The sequence below is a fragment of the Hemiscyllium ocellatum genome, chromosome 42 (genome assembly GCF_020745735.1).
Source record: "Hemiscyllium ocellatum isolate sHemOce1 chromosome 42, sHemOce1.pat.X.cur, whole genome shotgun sequence".
Classification (NCBI taxonomy): domain Eukaryota; kingdom Metazoa; phylum Chordata; class Chondrichthyes; order Orectolobiformes; family Hemiscylliidae; genus Hemiscyllium; species Hemiscyllium ocellatum.
In genome coordinates, this window is record NC_083442.1 from 11,779,407 (window position 1) to 11,792,329 (window position 12,923).

The following is a 12,923-nucleotide window of genomic DNA, read 5'->3' on the forward strand; positions in this document are numbered from 1 at the left end:
AGTGAGGATGAAAAGATCTTCGCAAGTGGCGAAGCAATTGCATTTCTCATTTCCCAAAGCAGCCAAGGACAAATCTGGTTTGGGCCTGGCGACTTGTCAATCTTAATGTTTGACAAAATTTTCAGCACATCAGCTTCCTCCATCGCTGTCCATTTCAGTATGCACACCTGCTCTTCAAAGATTTAATTCACTACAAAGTTTGTTTCTTTCGTAAAGACAGAAGCAAAAAACTCGTTTAGGGCTTCCCCCTACCTCCTCAGACTCCAATTCCCTATGCTATCCCTGATTGGCCCTACTCTTTCTTTGACCATTCTCTTATTCCTCATATAAGTGTAAAATGCCTTTGTGTTCTCCCTAATCCGTTCTGCCAAGCCTTTCTCGTGCCCCCTCCTGGCTCTCCTCAGACCATTTTTAAGCTTCTTCCTCGCCTGTTTGTAATCCTATAGAGCTGAGCTTGACCCTAGCTTCCTCCACCTTATGTAAGCTACCTTTTTTCCTTTTGACGAGAAGCTCCACCGCTCTCGTCAACCAAAGTTTCTTTATCTTACCACTCTTGCCTGTCTCAGAGGGACCTATTTATTCATTATTTGCAACAACTGTTCCTTAAACAGTTTCCACATGTCTATAGTGCCTTTACCACGGAACAATTGCTCCCAATCCATGCTTCCTAACTCATGTCTAATCGCATCATAGTTTCCTCTTCCCCAATTAAATATCCTCCCATTTTGCCTAATCCTCTCCTTCTCCATAGCTATGTAGAATGTGAGGCAGTTGTGGTCACTATCACCAAAATGCTCTCCCACCACATGGTACCTGATACCTGTCCCGGCTCGTTTCCAAGCACTAAGTCTAGAATGGCCTCTCCCCTCGTCGGCCTGTCAACGTACTGAGTTAGGAAACCCTCCTGAACACACCTTACAAAAACAGCTCCATTCAAATCTTCTGCTTGAAGGAGGTTCCAATTAATATTGGGAAAGTTAAAGTCACCCATTACAACAATCCTACTATGTCCACACTTTTCCAAAATCTGCCGACATAAGCTTTCTTCCATCTCCCTGCTGCTATTGGGGGGCCTGTAGTAAACCCCCGAAGAGGTGACTGCTCCCTTGCTTTTCCTAATTTCCACCCATACTGACTCGGTAGGCAGATCTTCCTCGACAATGGAAGCTTCTGTAGCTGTGATACCCTCTCTGATTAGTAGTGCTACACCCCCTCCTCTTTTTTTCCCCCCTGCCTATTCTTTTTAAATGCTCTAAACCTTGGAACATCCAGCAACCATTCCTGCCCCTGAGAATCCCATGTCTCTGTTATTGCCACAACATCATAGCACCAGGTACTGATCCATGTTCTAAGTTCGTCACTTTTATTCCTGATACTCCTTGCGTTAAAGCAAGCACACTTTAACTGATCCCTTGGTTCCTTCCCAGGAAAATCCTTCCCACCAGCTGGTCTACCTCTTGCTATTGCCTCATCTGCATCAACTCTCACCTCCGGTATACAACTCAGGTTCCCACCCCACTGCCTAGTTTAAACCCTCTCGAACTACTCGAGCAAACCTTCCACCCAGGACATTGGTCCCCTTCCAGTTCAGATGCAACCCGTCCTTCTTGTACAGGTCTCACCTTCCCAGAAGGCATCCCAATTATCTGCATATCTGAAGCCCTCCCTCCTACACCAGCTGCGCAGCCACGTATTAAGCTGCACATGCTCCCTGTTCTCGCCTCGCTATCTCGTGGCACCGGTAGTAAACTAGAGAACACTACTCTGTTCGTCCTGCTTTGCAGCTTCCATCCTAACTCCCTGAAATCACTTTTTATATCTTCGATTCTTTTCCTGGCTATATTATTAGTGCCAATATGTAACACGATTTCTGGCTGTTCGCCCTCCCCTTTTAGAACCTTATACACCCGATTGGAGACGTCCCGGACCCTGGCACCAGGGAGGCAACATACCTTCCGGGAATCCCAATCCTGACCACAAAATTTCCTGTCGATTCCCCTAACTATCGAGTCCCCTACCACGAGTACTTTTCTATTCTGTCCCCTTCCCTTCTTTGCCACAGTGTCAGTCTCAGTGCCAGAGAACTGACTGTTATAGCTTTCCTCTGGTAGGTTCCCCCCCCCCCACCAGTATCCAAAACGGTATGCTTATTGCTGAGGGGAATGTCCAGAGGGGATCTCTGCACTGTCTGACTGTCCCCTTTCTTCCCCTAACTGTAACCCATTTATCCTTGTCCTGAGCCTTAGGAGTGACCAACTCCCGGTAACTCCTCCCAATTAACCCCTCAGCCTCCCAAATGACGAATGCACGTCAGCAAGAACAGAATTATACTCCAAACACAATCGGCATATCCCCCATTTTATTGTTACCAGGCCAAGAAGTTAATCCTGGTTCAATAAAGACTTCAGGAAGACATGTCAGGAGCAGCACCAGGTATACCTAAAAATGGAATGTCAACGGAGTGTCACGACATGGCAGTGAACCCCTCTGTTAATCAAACCAAACACCCAGAAAAGCTCACCTCTCTTTGCAATCTGTTAAAATATGAGACTCAGAGAACTCCGGATTCCGCTATTTGAAGAAAATAACATCAATTTATTTTTTAAACTCTAAAATTGAACATTAAACAACATCTATTCACAACTTTAAGCCCCCCTTTCTCTTTACTGCTTATTATCTGTCTAAAACTCTATAGCAATGTGTTGTTCCAATAAAACACACTAAAATTACCTCAGCTTAATTTCATAACTATACAGGACCTGTCATTTTCAGTATCTTTCTTCTTCCAGCTGATGATCTCCCTGGGTTGTCTTCTTTCTTTTTAATGCGAATATGTTTCAGATGAAAAGGTATGTTTGATAGACAGTGTTTCCCAATTTCTTTCATCTGTGTTGTGTTGATGGGGCATTTGCTCTGTCTGATTTTCAAAATGCCTGCCTTTTTTATATCTCCAACATGAGATCGGCTCATTGGTTTGATGTTGGCAAAACAGTAAATTGAAACTCTATTCGGTTTTAGTATCCTGGGGCACAACTTAAACTAGTTAAATTTGAATTGTTATCAAAACAATAACAAACTCAAATATCCATTTCACAGTCAAATGTTATATGTTTTCAATTTCCCAGTACACTCTGAGACTGCCATCTAGTCATATGAGAGGTACTTGTAAACTCTCAGTTCAGAACAGTTTTCACTCTCTTAAAGGTACAGTACACAGCTTCAAGTTCATAACACTAGTGAAACTGCAACACTGGACTAAAACTAGAAATATGTGGAGAAATCCAACAGGTCTGGTAACAACTGTGTCAAGAGATATAGCATTGACATTTTGACTTCAATGATTCGCAACAGTTTCCTGCCCTTTCCCCATAACCTTTGATTCCCCTATTGATCAAGAATCTATCTGTCTCAACCTTAAATGTGTAGAAGAATTCTTTCTCTGCAGCTTTTTGTGGCAAGGAGTTTCACAGATATTCCTCATCTTAGTCTTAAATTGGCACCCTTTAATTGTCATTCTATGCCCTCTTGTCCTAGGTTCTCCCATGAAATCTCCTTTTTGCATTTACCCTGTAAATTCTTGTAAGAATCCTATATGTTTCAATGAGATCACTTCTCATTCTTCTAAATTCCAGTGAATCCCAAGCAGTTTAATCCTTGTTCATGAGACAATCCCTCCATACCGGGGATCATTCAAGTGAACCTTCTCTGAACTGCCTTGAAATAAAGCAACTAAAACTGTACTCAGTACTCCAGACACAGTTTCACCAGCACCTTGTACAGTTGCAATCCTGCCCATCTCACATTTATCCAGATTGAATTTTATTTGTCACTGATTAGCCCATCTTTATCACCCTGTAATCTAAAGCTATCCTCTTCACGAAGTACCACACCACCTACTTTTGTTTTATCATCCACAAACTTATAGATTGATCCTGTTGACTTCAAGTCCAATTTGTGTATATTTTCCACAAACAGTAGAGGTCCAACAGTGATCCCTCTGTTGAATCCCACTGGACATGCTTCTAGTCACAGAAACAGTTCATGATCTCTGTTTCCTATGAGTCAGCCAATTGTGGATCTAATTAGCCAAATTGCTTCAGATCCTATGGGATCTATAATTCTCCTATGTGGGACCTTAATAAAAGCCTTGCTGAAGTCCAAATAAGCTCATCTACATACCTGGTCATCTCTTCAAAATATTCGACAAATTGGTCAGGCATGACCTTCCCTTAACAAAACAATGCAGACTTTGCTTGTTTACTCGCTGCCTATCCATGTGCAGATTAATCTATCCCTCAGAATCCCATCCAATTGTTTCTCTACCACTGAGGTTGGACTAGTTAGCCTGTAGTTTCTTGATTTATCTCTTGCTCCCTTCCTGACTGATTGTACCACATTGTTTGTCCTCCAGTTCCCTGGTATCTCTCCTGTGGCTAAAGAGATTTGAAAATTAATGACAGCACCCTGCTGTTTCTTCTCTTGCTTCAGTCTGGGTGGTATTTCATTTGGCCCTACAGGTTTATTCACTTTTAAGCCTGCCTGACTACTCAGAACCTCCTCTCTGTCTTCAATTATATCACATGATGTCTATACCGACATTGTCCCTAACACGAGTGGGCACCAACATTATGTACTCATTTAGAACCCGACCGGTATCTTGTGGTTCCAAGCACAAATTACCCATATGGTCATTTGTCATTCTTGTACCTTTAATGTGTATGAAAATTAATTTAGGATTTTCCGTTATTTTACCTGTTGTTATCGTACCATGCTGCCTTTCTGCTCTCCTAATTTCCTTAAATTGCCTCTTGTGCAAACTTTTCTTGAGCTATTTTAAGCCCTTGGTTTAGTAGAATTAAAACCTGATAGGTCCCCAGGGCCTGATGCTCTGTATTCCAGTGTTCTTAAGGAAGTGTTCCTAGAAATAACAGACGCAATGGTGATCATTTTCCGGCATTCTGTAAACTCAGGATGCATTCCACTGGAGTGGAGAGTAGCTAATTTAACTCCACTCTTTAAAAAAGGAGGGAGAGAGAAAACAGGGAATTACAAGCTGTTTAACCTGACATCAGTGGTAGGGGAGTTGCTGGAGTCGATCATTAAGGATTAATAACTGAGCATTTGGAAAGTGGTGACAGAATTAGTCCTCGTCAACCTGGATTCCCTAAAGGGAAATCATGCTTGACAAACCTTCTGGAATTTTTTGAGGATGCGACCAGTAGAGTAGACAATGTTGAATCACTAGATGTTGTGTACCTGGACTTTGAAAAGGCTTTTGACAAGGTTTCACACAAGATTAGTAGGGAAAATTAAAGCTTATGGTATCAGTGTAAAGTATTGAAATGCATAGAGAACTGGTTGGCAGATATGAAGCACAGAGTTGGAGTAAACAGGTCCTTTTCAGACTGGCAGACAGTAATGAGAGGGGTACCGCAGGTTTCAGTGTTGAGACCCCAGCTGTTTACCCTGACTGCTAATGATTTGGGTTAAAGAATTGAGTGCAATATCTCCAAATTTACAGTCAATGCTAAACTGGGTGGCCGTGTGTGATGTAAGGAAGATGCTAAAAGGCTGTAGGGTGACTGGCTGAGTAAGCAAATTCTTGGCAAATCCAATATAATGTGAATAAATGTGAGGTCCTGGGGAGTGTCGCTGAAGAAAGAGACCTTGGAGTGCAGGTTCATAGTTCCTTGAAACTGGAGTCACTGATAAAAAGGATAATGAAGAAGGTGTTTGGTTTGCCCTTCCTTTAATAGTCAAAGCATTGAGTATAGGTGTTGGAAAGTCATGTTATGGCTGTACAGGACATTGGTTAGGCCACCTTTGGAATATTGTGTGCAATTCTGGTCCCTTTCTAATTGGAAGGATGTTGTGAAACTTGAAAGGGTGCAGAAGAATTTACAAGGATTTTGCCAGGGTTGGAGGATTTGAGCTAAAGGGAGAGGTTGAATAGGCTGGGGCCGCTTTCCATAGAGCATCGGAGGCTGAAGGGTGACCTTATGGAGGTTTATAAAATCATGAGGGGCATGGATATGGTAAATACACAAGATCTTTTCCATGGGATGGGGTAATCCAAAACGAGAGAGTATAAGTTTAAGATGAGAGGGTAGAGATTTAAGAAGGACCTAAGGGGGAACTTTTTCATGCAGAGGATAATGCGTATATGGAATGAGATGAAGTAGTGGAGGCAGTATTTAACAAGCATCTGGATGGGTATATGAATAGGAAGGATTTAGAAGGATATTGGCAAAATGCTGCCAAATGGGATTAGATTAATTTAGGATATCTGCTTGGTATGGATGAGTTAGACCAAAGTGTCCGTTTCTGCACTGTATATGTCTATGACTCCTGAGCCTCTATTTATCCAATCCCGTGAACTCCACAATATCCAGGATTTGCGAGATTTGTTGGTCCTATTATTTTGCTTTATTGGAATATGTTGGCCCTATACTATTCCTGTTTCCTCCAGGAATGCATACTGCGACTCTGATTTACCTAGAGTTAGATTAGCTTGAAAGTTTCTGTTCCCAGTCCACTCTGGTCAAATCATATCTCATGTTATTAAATCGGCCATCTCATAGTTTAGAGCTTATATCTGGGCCATCCCAGTCCTTTTCTATAATATTTGTGAATCTAGTGGATTAAACAGACTTTGTAGTTTGTGTGGATGGCTACCTACCTAGTGTTCTGACATATTTAAAGTGAGCCAGGAAATTATTTATGTAACTTTCAAGTAGTCACACCTCAAGTACAAGAAAAAGGCCAATGTGTTACTGTCAGGGTACAGAAAGGGAGCCGGCAGGCAGTGCAGGGAACCCCTGTGACTGTTCCCCTCAATAACAAGGATACAGTTTTGAATACTGTTTGGGGATGGGGGTGGGGCGGGGGCGACTTACCAGGGGTACGTCATGGAGTATAGGTCTCTGGCACAGAGTCTACCCCTGTTGCTCCTAAGGGAAGTGGGGAGATGAGGAGAGCATTATTTGTTGGGGACTCCATAGTTAGGGGAACAGGTTCTCTGGGAGTGAGAGAGATTCATGATGTGTTGCCTCCCGGGTGCCAGGGTTTGTAATGTCACGGATCGTGTTTTCGGGATCCTTTGGGGGAGGAGGAGCTGCCCCAAGGTATGGTCCACAAAGGAACTAATGACATAGGGAGGAAAAGAGATGGGGATTTGGGGCAGAAATTCAGGAAGCTTAGTACTAGAACAAAGAGTTGTTAGCTCTGATTTATTGCTTGTGCCACGTGCAATTGAGGCAAGGAATGGGAAGAGAGAGGAGTTGAACACTTGGCCACAGGGATAGCGCAGGACGGAGGGTTTCAGATACCTGGATAATTGGGGGTCATTCTGGGATAGGTCGGACCTCTACAAACTGGATGATCTACACCTGAACCAGAGGGTTACCAATATCTGGGAGGAGGTGGGGGGTGGGGGTGCAGTGGGCGGAGGAGGAGGTGTGGAATTTGCAAATGCTATTCGGGAGGGTTTAATCTAATTCAGCAGGGGGATGGGAACCTAAATTGTAGTTCCAGTCTCCAGGAGGTCCAGAGTCCTTAGGTCAGAAATAAGGTTTCAAGGTTGCAAGAGTGCACTGGCAAGCAGGAAGGTAGTTTGAAGTATGTCTACTTCAATGCTAAGAGGATCTCGAATAAGGTGGGTGAACTTGCAGCATGGATTGGCACCAGGGACTTTGATGGTCATTTCGGAGACATGGATAGAGCAGGGACAGGAATGGTTGTTGCAGGTTCTGGGGTTTAGATGTTTCAGTAAGAACAGAGAAGATGGTAAAAGGGGGATGGTGTGGCATTGTTAGTCATGGACAGTATTACAGTAACAGAAAGGACGTTTGAAGACTGAGGTAGTATGGGCTGAGGTCAGAAACAGGAAAAGAGAGGTCACCCTGTTGGGAGTTTTCTATAGACCTCCGAATAGTTTTAGAGATGTAGAAGAAAGGATAGCAAAGATAATTCTGGATAGGAGCGAGAGTAACAGGGTAGTTATTTATCAGATGTTTAACTTTCTAAGTATTGACTGGAAGTACTATAGTTTGAGTACTTTAGATGGGTCAGTTCTTGTCCAATGTGTGCAGGATGATTTCTTGACACAGTATGTAAACAAGCTAACAAGGGGTAATAAACCTGGCAAGGTGTTAGGTTTGGAGGTAAGTGAGCACTTTGGTGATAGTGACCACAATTTGGTTATGTTTACTTTATATATACCACACGCAAGAGTTATTTGCTGAGGGAAAGGCAATTATAATGCATTAGGCAAGATTTAGGAAGCATAGGATAGGGAAGGAAACGACAGGAGATGGGCACAATTGAAAATTCAAGGAACAGCTACTGTGTGTCCGTGATAAGTATGTACCTGTTAGGCAGGGAGGAAGTGGTCAAGCGAGGTTTACTGAAGAAATTGAATCTCTTGTCCAGAGGAAGAAGAAGGCTTATGTAAGGATGATACATGAAGGCTCAGTTTGGGCTCTTGAGAATTACAAGTTAGCCAGGAATGACTTGAAGACAGAGCTATGAACAGCCAAGAGGGGACATGAGAAGTTGTTGGCAGGTAAGATCAAGGAAAACACTAAATATTTCTATCGGTATATCAGGAATAAGAGAATGACTAGAAAAAGATTAGAGCCAATCAAAGATAGTAGTGGGAAGTTGTGCGTGAAGTCTGAGGAGATAGGGGAAGCACTAAATGAATATTTTTCGTCAGTATTCACACTGGAAAAAGACAATGTTGTCGCAAGCAGGAGTTAGCAGTTCTGGAAAGCGTGAAAATAGATAAGTTCCTTGGGCTGGATGGGATTTATCCTAGGATTCTCTGGGAAGCCAGGGAGGAGATTGCAGAGCCTTTGGCTTTGATCTTTATGTCGTCATTGGCGACAGGAATGATGCCAGAAGACTAGAGATAGCAAATGTTGTCCCCTTATTCAAGAAGGGAAGGAGAGACAACCCTGGTAATTATAGACCAGTAAGCCTTACTTTGGTTGTGGGTAAAGTGTTGGAAAAGGTTATAAGAGATAGGATTTATAATCATCTGGAGGAGTATATTGATTGGGAATAGTCAACACGGTTTTGTGAAGGGTAGGTCGTGCCTCACAAACCTGATTGGTCACCTTCTCAAAAAGACTCAAATCAGATGGATGAGGGTAAAGCAGTTGATATGGTGTATATGGATTTCAGTAAGACATTGTTAAGGTTCCCCACGGTAGGCCATTGCACAAAGTATGGAGGCATGAGATCGAGAGTGATTTAGTGGTTTGGATCAGAAATTGGCTAGCTGAAAGAAGACAGAGGGTGGTGGTTGATGGGAAATTTTAATCCTGGAGTTCAGTTATTCATGGTGTGCAGCAAGTATCTGTTTTGGACCGCTGCTGTTTATCATTTTTATAACTGACCTAGATGAGGGTGTGGAAGGATGGGTATCTAAATTTGTGGATGACACTAAGGTTGGTGGAGTTGTGGATAGTGCCAAAGGATGTTGCAGGTTATAGAGGGACATAGATAAGCTGCAGAGCTGGGCTGAGAGGTGACAGATGGAGCTTAATGTGAAAAACTGAGGTGATTCACTTTGGAAGGAACAACAGGAATAAACAGTACAGGCTTAATGGTAAGATTCTTGGTAGTGTAGATGAACAGAGAGATCTCGGGGTGTCCAAGTACATAGATCCCTGAAAGTCGCCACCAGGTTGATAGGATTATTAAGAAGGCATACGGTGTGATAGCTGTTATTGGTAGAGGGTTTGAGTTTTGGAGCCACGAGGTCACGCTGCAGCTTATAAAACTCTGGCATGGCCACACTTGGAGTATTGCAAGCAGTTCTGGTCATCGCATTATAGGAAGGATGTGGAAGCTTCGGAAAGGGTTTAGAGGAGATTTACTAGGACGTTGCCTGTTATGGAGGAAAGGTTGAGGGACTTGAGGCCGTTTTTGTTAGAGAGAAGAAGGCTGAGAGGTGACTTAATTAAGACATATAAGATGACCAGAGGGTTAGATAGGGTGGTCAGTGAGATCCTTTTTCAGTGATGGTGATGGCTAGCACAAGGGGATGTAGCTTTAAATTGAGGGTTGATAGATATATGACAGATGTCAGGAGTAGTTTCGTTACTCAGCATAGTCGGGGTGTGGAACGCACTGCTTGCAACAGTCATAGATTCGCCAACTTTAAGGGCATTTAAATGATCATTGGATAAACAGATGGATGAAAATGGAATAGTGTAGGATAGATGGGCTTCAGATTGGTTCCATAGGTCGGTACAACATTGATGACCGAAGGGCCTATATTGCACTGTAATGTTCTATATTTCACCAGTTCGCCCTTCATTTTGTAGAACAAAGCCATCTACCTTTCTCTTGCCCTTTGCTTTCCTGATTACCATTCTGGTTCAATGATCAAGGATGTGACACTGGTATATTTCTTGGACTGAGTCATGCAGAATATCTTTGGATTGATCCAATTTTATTGATATCTGTCTTTGTATAAGGGTGCCATAAACAACTTCTTTACTCTAGGATCGGGCAAACAATTGTTTCATAAGCTATAGCTATGATATTTTGATGCAGTATCAAAAATGCTATATAAATACAATTTTTGTTGCCGTACCAACCTATTTTAAACAAATTAAAATAAGGCAGATTGGAAGAAACTTTTCTTGGTGGAGGGACCAGTGATTTGGCATGGGCAAAGAGTTTGGCTGAGGAGATTTGGATGGAATGTGAGAAAAAACGTTTTCATCCAGAGGGTAGTGGCAATCTGGAACTTGCTGCCTATGATTGTGGTAAGGCATATACCCTCATAACATTTATGAAGTATTTAGATATGCACAAGGCACTCAAAGCTGTAGGCCAAGTGCTGGAAAATGGGATTAGGATAGTTAGGTGGTTGCTTTTAACTGCCACAGACTTGATGGGCCACAAGGCTTTTTTCCTGTTCTGTAGACCTCCGTGACTCTAAATTAAATTAGGGTATAATTTAGAGAAGAAATTATTTTTTGTTGGTTTTAGCTGTAACTAGACACTGCCAATTCAGGATCTGTTATAGGATCCTAAATTATACGTGCAATAATAATTCTAATAAGGCCTGACTACGCCTTATTCATTAAAAAGCTTTGTTTCAGAATAGACTATTTTGTCATAAGATAAAGTATGATTCTACTGAAGTTTCTTTCTGCTTCAGCAAGCATTTGAATAAAAAGATATCTGCACTTAATGTTCTGGAACTTCTGGCCATTGGACACTGTCCGAGTTCTTCTATCTGTGATTTGGTTTTGTTAGAGTACAGATTGTTGCTGCTTTGTACATTATTAGAAATGATTTCATCTTTTAAGTTGTTTTAACAGTGATGATATTGCATTTTTTTAAATAAAGCATTAACTTTTGTAACACATCATAGTTTTTAGTGTTCTATTGTAAAGTGAATCTGAAGGCATCTTGAATTAAAGGGAAATGTTAGTTTTCTATTTATGTTGAGGCAGTTTCACTTGGATTTAATACAAATAATTCTGTCTTATCTGTTCTCATGATGTGTATAACTGTCCAATGAAATATTGGTATACAAGAAGGCTTGAATACAATGGCCTGATATTTACTGTGACCTAACATAAGAAATAAAAACACAAATTGGCAATCTAACTCCTCAAGTCTGCTTCACCATTTAATATGATCGTGACTTATCTCAACCTCAGCTTCACTTTCCTGCCTGGTCCCCATTACTCCTTAACTAGTTAATAATTAAGAATCTATCTCTCTACTGCTTAGATTTATTCATTGTCTCAGCATCCTCTAGATTCTGGGTTGATGAATTGCATAGATTCATGATCCGTTGAGAGAAGTAATTTCTCCTCACCTTAGTTTTAAATCTACTACCTTTAGCCTTAAAACTATAACCTCTCATTCTAGGTTTCCCCACAAGATGTCTCCATTGTCGATCTCCTTAGCATTTGAGCTTAGTTAGATCTCATGTGATTCTTCTAAACCTTAGTGAGTCTAAGCCTAAACTGTTTAATCTGTCTTTGTTAGATAAGCCTTTGATCTCTGGAATTAATTTAGTGAACCTTCTCTGAACTGCTTCCGATATAATTACGTCCTTTTCCAAGTAAGGATACCATGACTGTACACAGTACTTGAGACGTGATCTCACCAACACCTTGTACAGTTCAAACAGGGCTTTCCTTTTATACTCCATTTCTTAAGCAAAAAATATCACAGTGCCAAATTCCATTTCTTGTGAGTTGGTGGGGTGGAAGAATGGAGTTTTGACTCTTAAGTGTGTGTCTTTATTTGTTCAAGCAGGTTTTTCACCCAAATTGCAGCCTAAAAGACAGATTTGGCTCCTTTTTGGGCAGAAGCCTTCCTTCTTAGGGCATGTTTTGGGAGTGGTCACAATCTAGGTGCAGGTCGAGAATCTGCAGCTGGGTAGTAGTGTACTTGTGGAGGAGCATACCAACACTTCCTAAAAATGTGGGGTTGTGATAAACTTGAGGAAAAATTAAACCCAAAGAGTAGATTATATGTGAGGCATGCAGTGTCATTAAGCAATTTAAATAGTCAACACATTTCTTGGAAACAAGTTGGTTGCCCGGATCATTAAAATTAAAATATGAGTGATTGAGGTTGGACTGGAGGTTCACTGTGATTGGTGAAGGTTTAAACTAAATTGGCAGGGAATGGGCATCAGCATAAAGGAGTAAATGGCAGCACAGTGGTTCACTGCTGCCTCACAGCACCAAGGACCTGGGTTTGATTCCAGCCTCGGGAAACCGTGGAGCTTGCACATTCTTCCCATGTATTCTTCTTCCATGGCAAATATCGAGGCAATGAGGACATTTTATCAGGTGGGATGGTAATGGGTGGTAATCAACCTCAATTAGTGCAAAGTGGGAATGGTGATGGACAAGCTACCTTCCATCAAATAAGGCCCT

At 41.8% G+C, this 12,923-nt stretch overlaps 1 protein-coding gene across 2 annotated transcripts in view; it reads left to right on the top strand.

Moving 5' to 3' along the window:
- Window positions 1-12,923, top strand: part of LOC132834735 (fibrillin-1-like) — a 589,699-nt gene that overhangs the window by 83,100 nt on the left and 493,676 nt on the right. The gene's annotated exons all lie outside the window — the stretch shown is intronic.